Source organism: Pezoporus wallicus, unplaced genomic scaffold, assembly GCF_028554395.1.
Source record: "Pezoporus wallicus isolate ANWC-B61680 ecotype Strahan unplaced genomic scaffold, APGP_CSIRO_Pwel_v1 contig_2908, whole genome shotgun sequence".
In the NCBI taxonomy this organism is placed as follows: Eukaryota; Metazoa; Chordata; class Aves; order Psittaciformes; family Psittacidae; genus Pezoporus; species Pezoporus wallicus.
In genome coordinates this window covers 7,938,541-7,948,637 of record NW_026642179.1, presented here as the reverse complement: position 1 = coordinate 7,948,637, position 10,097 = coordinate 7,938,541, and the positions used below count along the sequence as shown (strand labels likewise).

General features: G+C 40.4%; 1 long non-coding RNA gene across 1 annotated transcript; it reads left to right on the top strand.

Moving 5' to 3' along the window:
* The first annotated feature begins 4,253 nt into the window (after nt 1-4,253).
* On the top strand, nt 4,254-9,418 carry LOC130609284 (uncharacterized). Its single transcript, XR_008974752.1, has 3 exons — nt 4,254-4,333; nt 4,804-4,913; nt 9,339-9,418. It is a non-coding gene; the product is annotated as an uncharacterized LOC130609284 (long non-coding RNA).
* Nucleotides 9,419-10,097: the final 679 nt, after the last annotated feature.

Below are 10,097 nucleotides of genomic sequence, written 5' to 3'. Positions count from 1 at the left end.
TGAAAATGAAAATGAAAATGCAATGTATGCAAAGATTGAACCTCGTTTATGAGACTGGCACTGCTAGTTCAGTGGGGATTTATTCTAAGCAAGAATTGATCTATTTTATTACAAAACATTAAGGTTATGCAACGAATTATAACTTTGTTTAATGATGTGCTTCTGTCTTATGTTAGTTTGCAAGTCTAACTGTGCACATGGCTGCGTCACAGAACAGGGAAAGCACTTGCTGTGTGTTGTAAATCATCAGCACATCTCTCTGGAGGTACTGTGGTCAAAGGGGTAGAGAAGAAGGCAGCAAATCAAGTGGTTGAGGTTTTATTCCTTCCATTGTCATTGAGCCAGTTTGGGTAAGTTATTTAACCTTCCCATGCCTCAGTTTTCTTATCTGCATAATGGGGATAGTATCACCTCCACATACATACATAGGTAATGCGCTTTGTATTGTGAGGCCAAAACCTGCTGTATATTAACTATGAGGTTTTTTGTTGTGTCTGTAATGTTACTATAACATCCTACTTCTTTTAGAACCATTTTTTTAAGGATGTTGGGAGCAGCCCTGTCTTAGGCTTTTTAGCTAGGTGACTTAAATCGAGATAGCAGAGTGCTGAAGGATACAAGTTTCTAACAAGCTAGTTTGTACTATTTGTGTTTGATTTCCATGTTTGAGCTACCTTGTATTAAAAATTTTAACTTGGGTGATACTTCCAGTCAATGAAAACATTCTGGTGCTTGCCCTTCCTCCAGAGAACAGTATTTTGTTGAATTTTAGAGTTGTATTCCATCACATTGAGTTCATTGAGCACAGACTTTCATTTGGGAGAGCCAGTCTCAGAAATACCACTTTCTGTTATCTCTATCCTACCACTGAGGTATCACAGTATCTTTTCCAACAGGCCAGAAACCACCACTTGAGTTTCTTGATGCGAAAGGCTCCTGGGGAACAAATCCAAGCAGCTGAGAGAACAGACTCTCTGGCCTCCACGCTAGTCAATTGGCAAATGAGAGATGAAAACTGATAAAGAACAAGGACAACAGTTAGCCAAGAGCTGAGGAACTGAAGGTGTCTCCTGCAAAAAGGAACAAGGCTAAGAAGGAGTCATTGTCATGTGGGACGGAAATGAACAGGCTCATGATAGAAAGGCTGAATTTCCAACAGGCTATATAGTGATATATAGATACTCACTTGCTGTTTCCTAGAGATGATGGAGGAAGGACAAATGACACATCCTGATCTGCTCTGCACTGAATTCATTCCAGGTGAACCAACATGTGACAGAGGTCAGAATCTGGACCACTCCATAATGTGTTTAGTCCCCTGAATAAAGCAGTAAAGCCAAACAACAAATGCACATATTCAGCCAACATTTCATGGGCATCCAGAGTTCCAGTATTTGTACATATCCTATTATCTGAACCCACATCTGTTCCAGGAATTGTAATAACATCACAAAGGGCTCTTTTATGCTGCCTGACCCCATGCATAATGCCCCAGAGCTGTGCATCATGAGGCTGCCAGCTGGCAAAAGGAATCAGAGGCATGCAGCAGCACCCATGAAGTGAAACTATATGTAACAGAGAATCAGGGTCCATGTAATCAGCAGTGAAGGGGAATATGGGAAGGGGGAGGGTGTTTTTGTAACAAAGCGAGAAAGTATTTTCTTCCCTGATTTTCTTGCATTTCCTATTTATACAAAGTATCTTGATCACTGTGTTGCTAAACAAGTTGATTTTAAACTGGGGGAAAGAGGAAACCTGCCCCCAGTGAAAGAGATGGTTACAGCTCCTTTTGAACACTTTTTCTGTATTGTCACTTGTGTGGAAATGTACAGAATAAAAGTGAAGAAGCGCATACCTTGGCTGGGCTGAGTTTCCTTGTGTTATTTGCCAGTGGAGCTGGGTCACTTTTTCTGGCAAAGTGAAAAGACTGGTGTGACTCAGAAGCTGAGAAGAGTTAGGGGGAGTGGAGCAAAGGGAAGCAAGGGTGAAGATTCTGCTTGCGTGTGTGTCACTGAAGGGGACAGATGGGAAGGGGGTGTTAAGCCTCTGGATAAGCTAACTTCAAGCTCATGGTAATGAAAAAGGTTAATGATACCCTTAATATTTCCAGGGAAGTCTTCTCAGTCCCTCAATAAACTCAGATTGTCAGCACAGCATTCAGTGCGTGCAAAATAGATATAGCAGAGATTATCAGGACTGTAATGTAGGCATATAGGTCACATCAGGGTCTTAATTATGCATCTCAGGGGCATTTCTTGAGTGTACATTCTGATTCACCCCCAATTATCTTAGGTTCTCAGTTCAGCACTGGTTTAGACTAACCCAAAATCATATAATGACTCCATTTGATTCTGTCCAGCTGTGTGTGATTGAAGAAATTTCTGTCATGGCCATTGCTTGCTTTCTTGTCTTCAGCAGCTGCCCTCCCTGCTTCCCCACCATTTCTGACACCAAGTTTTTGTGGTCTTTCTCCCATACAACTCAGTATTTCCTAACAGCCCCCTTGCCTCTGGTCTCTCATCTTGAAATTGAATTTCTGAATAATTTTGTGATGTTTCCTTTGCTCTGTCTCTCTGGGACAGCGCCTGCCACGAAAACACCTCCCTCACACATGGTTCTGGCTCCCTCCTCCATTCCAAGCCCTTTGATGCTTACCGCTGCTGCCCGCAGCCAGCTGTGTGCTTGTCTCTTTTAAGGAATATCTTAAGCCCCTTTTTCCGGCTGCCTCAGACAGCCTAAGTATATTATTATTAATAATAATAGTGCTAAAATGATGAACTGTTCTGCCTGTGAAGGACAAGATGGAGCTAGATTGAGGATGTAACCTAGGCATGACTTACACTGCACAGCAGAAAGCGTTAGCAAGCATAGCTCTGACGTTCATAAGCACTGTGGTACAAAGCACTAACCCCTCTGGGGTCCTTCACAGTAACAAGCTGCTCCAAATGTCTGCCAGCTGCTCTCTGGAAATGCCTGTGGAGGAGATGTTTTTTGATGTGCTCAGAGCTGCTCTCACAGCAACATCTGGAGGTGTTCCACCACCTGCAGGCAGAGCCGCTGAGTGGTGCATTTAAAAAAATGAGAGTACAGCTTGATATCCTACCAATTTTGCACCCCAAATTCTTGGATGTGTGTGGCCTTGCACGTGCATGTAGTTCTGAAGAGAGTCCAACTGTTGCTTTGCTCATCCATAGTAATTTGCCCTTATTCCTCAGCATTTCAGCTGTGTTAGCTGCTTCAGGGCTTATTTCTAGCCAACTTAACAAACAAAAATATTTCATAACATTGGTGAAATGGATATATATACACACACATATATATAAGTATCTTTCCCACAGGCTAATGCCCTTTAGGTGGGGATTTCCCTTTTACATGCAACCTTTTTTTACATATGAAATGTAATAGCTTTCAATTGTTTCTTAAAAAAGCTACATCTTTCATAGTAAGAATGTAACGACAATGAAGACAAACAAAAAAAAGTCCCCAACAAACCAACCCCAAAGCCCAAAACATTTTTGGGAAGAAAAAAGAAAAAGAATCCTGAAATGAATCATTTGCTTTGAAAAACACCCCAAGCCCCTGCAGTTTCACTGCAGCCAAGTGACTTCAGTATTTCCCTGCAGTTAAAATTTGGTTCTCTCTCACAAGGGATCTTTTAAACTATGTAGCGATGCTTGTAAGAGATGTTGCCAAGGTTGTTAAGTTTAAAAATAGGTAAATATTGGAAGCAATCCCGTAATTTCAAGGTGTTGGGTCTTATATTTTCACGTTCAGGGGTTGATATTGATACATGAGTTTTATATTTGCAGCCATATTCATTCACAGCAGGCATTCCACAGGACAAGGAAAATGGCAAGGAAAAGAGCAGCTCCCTCTTTTCTTCTGCCATGTCTGTCCATAATCTTAAGTGGCACTAGGGATGTGTGAGTGTGTGCGTGTCTCTGTGTGTGTTTGTCAGGAACTGTTTTTATTGTGAATGTGAGTGAAGTACAAGTGTCAGCTGCATGGATCCTGCGGCTCTCATTCAATAAGGCAAGCAAACCTGCAGGTAGGAAGGTGAGCTGTGAGTCCCAAGAAACAGACAAATAAAGATTTTGTGTCCCATGGATATGAAATGAGAGCTACCTGCTGCAAGTTAAGCTCAGATGGATAATCTGTAGCATGATAGGAAGCCAGGTGAAGCACTGCCTGGTTAATAGCTGTAATCTGCTATTTTACCAGGGAGCTAACAAAAATCACTAGCACTGACTGTCAGAAGAACTGTTGACCGTGGTCTCATTTGTTCTACGTTTGTCATTAAAGCACCAAACGGTCTGGCAAGAAACTGCATAGGGTAATTCACTCTCATTCTAGAGGTTTCAGTTTTTAGGTGCAGTATTCTTCAGAATCTAGAGGAAAGCAAGAGGCTTCTCACCAAAGGGTGGGTGTAGATCAGCTCTGGTGGATGTTCTGTTATGCTGGATGAAAGGTGGAGGGTGCATACAAGTTTGTTGTTGTTGTCTGGTTGGGTTTTTTTAAGAGTCATATGAGAGTGAAGAAGAGATTTAAAAATGAAATAGTAAGATTAAAACAGTAGTTCTGAAAGGTATTTTGGGTCCTGAAGCCCCATCCAGCATGAATTACCATGAGTCAAACAAATCTGTTATGTCATTCAGGCTAGTGTTTGGTGTCTAGAATTTGGGGTGCTTGTTGCTGACATAATTAGCCAGCAGGCTGAGGACTCTGTTTCTGAGAAATAGGGTGTGATTACCTGCCTGCTTCTGTTAATGCATGTATGAATCACATAAATTTCTTTGCTGACAGAATTGATGATGTTCTAAAAAGCTCTGGTCTTTCTCACTCCATTTATGAATATACATTTATACTCCAGGGGTACCTGTGCTTTGCTAATGGGTCTCATTATCATCCCTGAAGTAGGTAGTATAGGGATGTAAGGCTCCATATAAATATAAGGGGTCATTATTCTGACTGTTCACTCTTTTTCCTTGTTTTTCCCTTCTTCCTTTTACCAAATGTATGCTAGAAGGACAGATATAATCAGCTGTGTCCAGTTGAATGATTGCAGAATAAGGGGTCATTGGATAACTAGCATTTTCTTGGTGTAACACAGCTATTAAAAGTTCTCCTTAGTCTTTCTTCTCACTTAAGGTTTTCCATATCAATATATATTTAATTTTCAGTTACATGCCATCTAATATTGCAGTGAGGGCCTGAAATTCTGCTTATATTCATGGACATGACCAGAATTAATGTTCTGGTAAACTAACAGTCAGCTTGTAGATTGAAGCTTGTAGTTCGAAATTTCCTGTAATACAAAACCATGTGAGCAGTACATCTGTAGCTGCATAAGCGAATGGCTCCACAAGTCACCCTGAAATTCTTACACTGGATTTCCAGTCAAGCTGAATTGTACTTGTATTGTCCATCTCTAAAGTGACCTCCTCCTGGGACACCTAGTTCAACACTGGAGTGCTCTGCAGGTCATTTGGGCCTTTCTTTCACCCTTTGATAATGAAGGAGGTCCGATCCAAGCCAAAAGTTAAGCATCTGCATGTGTGGGGGAAAGAGCGTAAGGTCTAATTAGGATTATGAAAAACTCTTTGATTTAGAATATGAGTGCTCTCCAAGCTTTTCATGTTTAAGATTATTTCTTTTTTTTAATTATTTATTTCTTTTTTTTTTCTTTTTCTGTAATTTCTGTATTCTGATTTTGTAACGTTGGCAATACAGTATCTGGAATTTATATATATATTTTATATATATTTTTATATATAAATAAAAACCCAAACACTGATATTAATCTTTCCAGAAGATAAATTCACAAAGCCTTCTAAATTCCAGTCTTTTTCAGTATCTCAACTCAGTCATCCACAGAAAAAGACATCTGTAAAAATTACTATATGTATGTATAAGGTGAAGGGTCTAGAGTACAAGTCTTACAAAATGTGGCTGGAGAAACTGGAGTTGTTAAGTCTGGACAAAAGGAGGCTGAGGGGAGATCTTATCACTCTCCACAACTACCAGAAGGAGATTGCAGCGAGGTGGGTGTTGGTCTTTTCTTCCAGGTAACAAAACAAGAGGAAATGGCCTCAAGCTGTGCCAGGGGAGGTTTAGATGGGATATTAGGAAAAATTTCTTCCTAAAGAAGAAATTTCACGGAAAGGGTTGTGAAGCACTGAAACCAGCTGCCCAAGGAAGTCACCATCCCTGGAGGTATAGGTATGTGGAGTCACCATCCCTGGAGATATGTGGAGCATAGGGACATAGTTTAGTGGTGGCAGTGTTGAGTTTGTGGTTGATCTTTATGATCTTAAAGGTCTTTTCCAACCTAAATTATTCTATGAAGTCCTTGAATCCAAGGACTTGGGAATGGTGAATAAGTCAGGAACATCAGTGCAATTGGCCACTGTCAATTGTTTTTTCTACTTTTCTTGCTACTGGTGTCTTCAGGAGATGAAGCCTTTTGATGTTAGAAATTAACTTTATGCTTCCAGATTGTGATGCTTAGTTGTAATTGTCTCCGATAGGCACTTTTGTCTTTCTGAGACATATTGAACCTACCTGCTGCTGCTGCTTCACTCTATTTCTAACCATTATGAGAGGTTTTTTTGCAGCTCTTTGCTATGTATCCTCATTAAATCACAGAAACAATGCCAGCAAACAAAAGCAGGTGACTATGGGCTTCCTTCAGGCACACAGCAAGATATGTTTTTTCTACTCACATGGCAAAAAGCTCACTTTGGTTCTGCAGCCACAGCATTTAGTCAACACTTGATCGATAGTTTCACGGGAAGTGGAGATGGATGATACAAATTCAGTATATCCTCTGGTGGCTGTTTGCTCACAGGCAACTCATGCAACATCCTCTTCTGCTAAACACAGCAGACCTTACTTGCAGCGGCTAAGGCTTTTTGCTCATTTCCAAGTCTGCCACCACTGGGAGACTTGCTGAAAGCCTTTCTAAGTCAGAGAATCTCTAGTTGGTCTACCACAATTATCTTGGGGAGGCAAAGAAGGGGCTAGCTCTGACTGAGCAAGTGATTGCCTTCACGAATTGTCTTTGCTGTTCCTAGATATCTCACATCAGAAATAGGTTGAACTGCACCCCTGTTTAATGTGAGAGATGGGATATGGCTCCCCAACTGTACACAGATCTATGAGCCTGCTGAACCCAAGATGGGTGTGGGAGTCACCATGAGTAACCTCCCACAAGAAGGCATTAGGAACTGTAGAAGGCTGTCTGAATCCCAACACTGTGGTTTGTGCAGATTTTCATGACAAACTTATCTATCTGCTTATTAAAACACACACTGAATTTCTATTGCAGGGAAATATAAACATAGGCTAATTTAGGTTGATGAGGACATCCGGTCCAGTCCCACAAACCATGTTCAACTTTGAAGTTAGTTCAGCGTGCTCAGGGTCAGATCCTTGTGTTTAGGACCATCATTTAGGTCTTATCAAGGTTTTCCTTGGGTTTATATACAAACAAAAAGAAAGGAACAGGTACTTGCTGTAAAGAACTGGGAACACAAATAGGCAAATGGACTGCTATTGCCCCCATTTTGGTAATCTGAGGCGACACAAAAGCTGTGTGACTTGTAGAATCAGGGGCTGAACACACTACAGCCAGCTAAAGGGAGGTTTCTTTCACTTACTCAAAGGCACCCAGGAAATGACTGCTAGAAAAAAAGAACAGACCTGCAAGTCACCTGGTTCCCACTACGTTAACTTCACATCTGGCAAATTTTACTGCACTATGTTTCTCCTATTGAATTTTCTAGTTTCTGCAGTCTCTCTTGTGCTGAAGATTTTTTCATGAACTTATGCACTTTGCTGGGAGTTGTTGGGGTTTTTTCTCCCCTGAAGCTAGAAGTTGCATCTCTATTGTGCAGAAAATATGAAACAGGTTTGTTCTCAAATTTGTTGGGCCTCTAAATGGAAACTGGGAGGAGAAGGAGGCGGCAGCCTGTAGCCTTACCACATTCTTTCCATGGATACACGTGACATTAGGCAAAAGTCTGATTCTGAGCCACTAAAAAAATAGCCGTGGAAATGTTTTCTCTTTTGTTTTTTTGTCCCTTCTAAAGCAAGCACAGTGTTGAAAAGCACTACAGAGCCCCATCTAAGCCTTATGTCCTCTGTTAGTCCATAGAATAAGACAGTTGCTTACCCAACGAGTTCAAATACCAGCATACTGGCCAAAACCAACAAGAAAATGGTTTTATCTCGGTGTGAAATAAGTGTAACAGTTAAAAAATGATCTGCTCCAGGGTACAGCTGTGTTCATGCTTACATAAATATGGCCATAGAAAAGCAGTGTGCTTGACTGGAAGGAGAAAATGTAATTTCCACACAAGCAGGTTATTCATTCCTCATCTTCCTGCCACAAAGGTAGGAGGTGTAGATTCCTATGCAGGTGTCATGTTGTAAATACAGTTCAGCAACCTGAATCAGGCTTCAACCACCACTGTCTTTCAGTCATTTTCTTGTCATCATTTTCTTGCATAGTCATGATATAAAGGAGACTAATGAAGTCTGCTGTAGCCACAAGACAAAAGAGCAAGCTGTGCTACTGCTCTTTGCCATGGCCTGGGGGTGAGCACAATACATGGGCTGAAACTCTAGTGGCAGAGAGTGTGCAGTTCGTGTCCTACACATAAACACACAGAGGCAAGCTAGCATCCAGGGGCTTGAATTTAGACTCATTATTTATTTCACTTTTCAATTAAAAAAAAATGTAAATGCTGGATTTAACTTTTCTTCACCACCAGTTTTACCACCAGTCCACAGCAAGTAATAATATTGATGAAGCTTTTGGTTCTCAGAGAAAATGTGCTACAGCTATTTATAACAACTGCATAAAACTAATTATACTTAAAGCAGAGCTACTGTTCAAAGCCTTTTTTTCATTCACCTCAGCCTTTCAAACTCATCATATTGAAATAAATATGCCTATTCTTAGCTGTTGCTCTGAAGTATTAATTTAAAAAACAAATAAAACAAAAACCCCACCAGAAAGACCTGCTCTTCACCATAGAGAAACAAACTTTGAGCAGAAGAGACTATTTTAATCTGCCTTATATGCTAATTAAGCAAGTGTTTTTCAGAGGTCATAATGCAAAATTTTACGTAAGAATGATGGTTCAAAATAGCAGTTCATTCTTCCCTCATGTCTAAAGTATTGATGAGATAAAGGAAACGACCTCCTCAAGATTTGGTTAATGACTTACAGTTACAAATGTTAGAGTTTTCACAGTGTTGGTCAAGTAATTCTGCACACAGGGAACAGGAAATCACTTTCCATTTTCTTTAATTTGTCTTCATTTTTTAGACAGCCTGAGCTTAACAGCAGTCTGTATTCTGAAGTGGTTCCAGATTCAATGCTCTTCCTCTTCTCAACTGTCCCAAACAGCAAAGCACCTGAACATTAAAATGGTAAGATTTGAATTTTGAAAAGTTGTAATCAAAGGAGAGTTCAAATCAATTACAGTTTTGTGACGTCTTGATGTTCAGTGAATCCACGTACCTGTGATCTTAAAGTTTTCTGAACACACTGCGATTGCAGCCTGCAACCCAATGGATTTAACTGTTGTGGGTTGGCTTTGGGTTGTTTTTTTTTTTTTTTTTGGGGGGGGGGGGGGTTGCTCTTTTTTGTGGGTTTTTGTTTTTTTTTTTCATTAATAACACTAAACCCAGCAAAATTTGCCTTAAACCTCTTTCCTAGAACAATTCTTTTAGCAAAGTGCTAAGTAATTTTTCTGACTCACTCATGCCGCTGGCTTACTTTGTCACTGGGGAAAATCATAGGTGAGAATAAGTGCCACAGTGAGAGGATTTTGAATGCGTGTCTGCCTACAGTCTGATTTGGGCATTCTTTACAAAATGAATCTGAGTATTAGACAGGCTGCGGGGGAAAATCCAGCTGTGAGGTTTCATACAGGATTGAATAAAAATATTATCCCTGTTAATAAACCCGGACTCCATGAATGATGACTTTTTCCTGGTCTGATCAGGTAGTGTATCAGTTTGCAGGGACTTTTCCCATCTTCACTTTTCAATTTCATGAATAAGAAAACCCATGCATGCTAAACAAG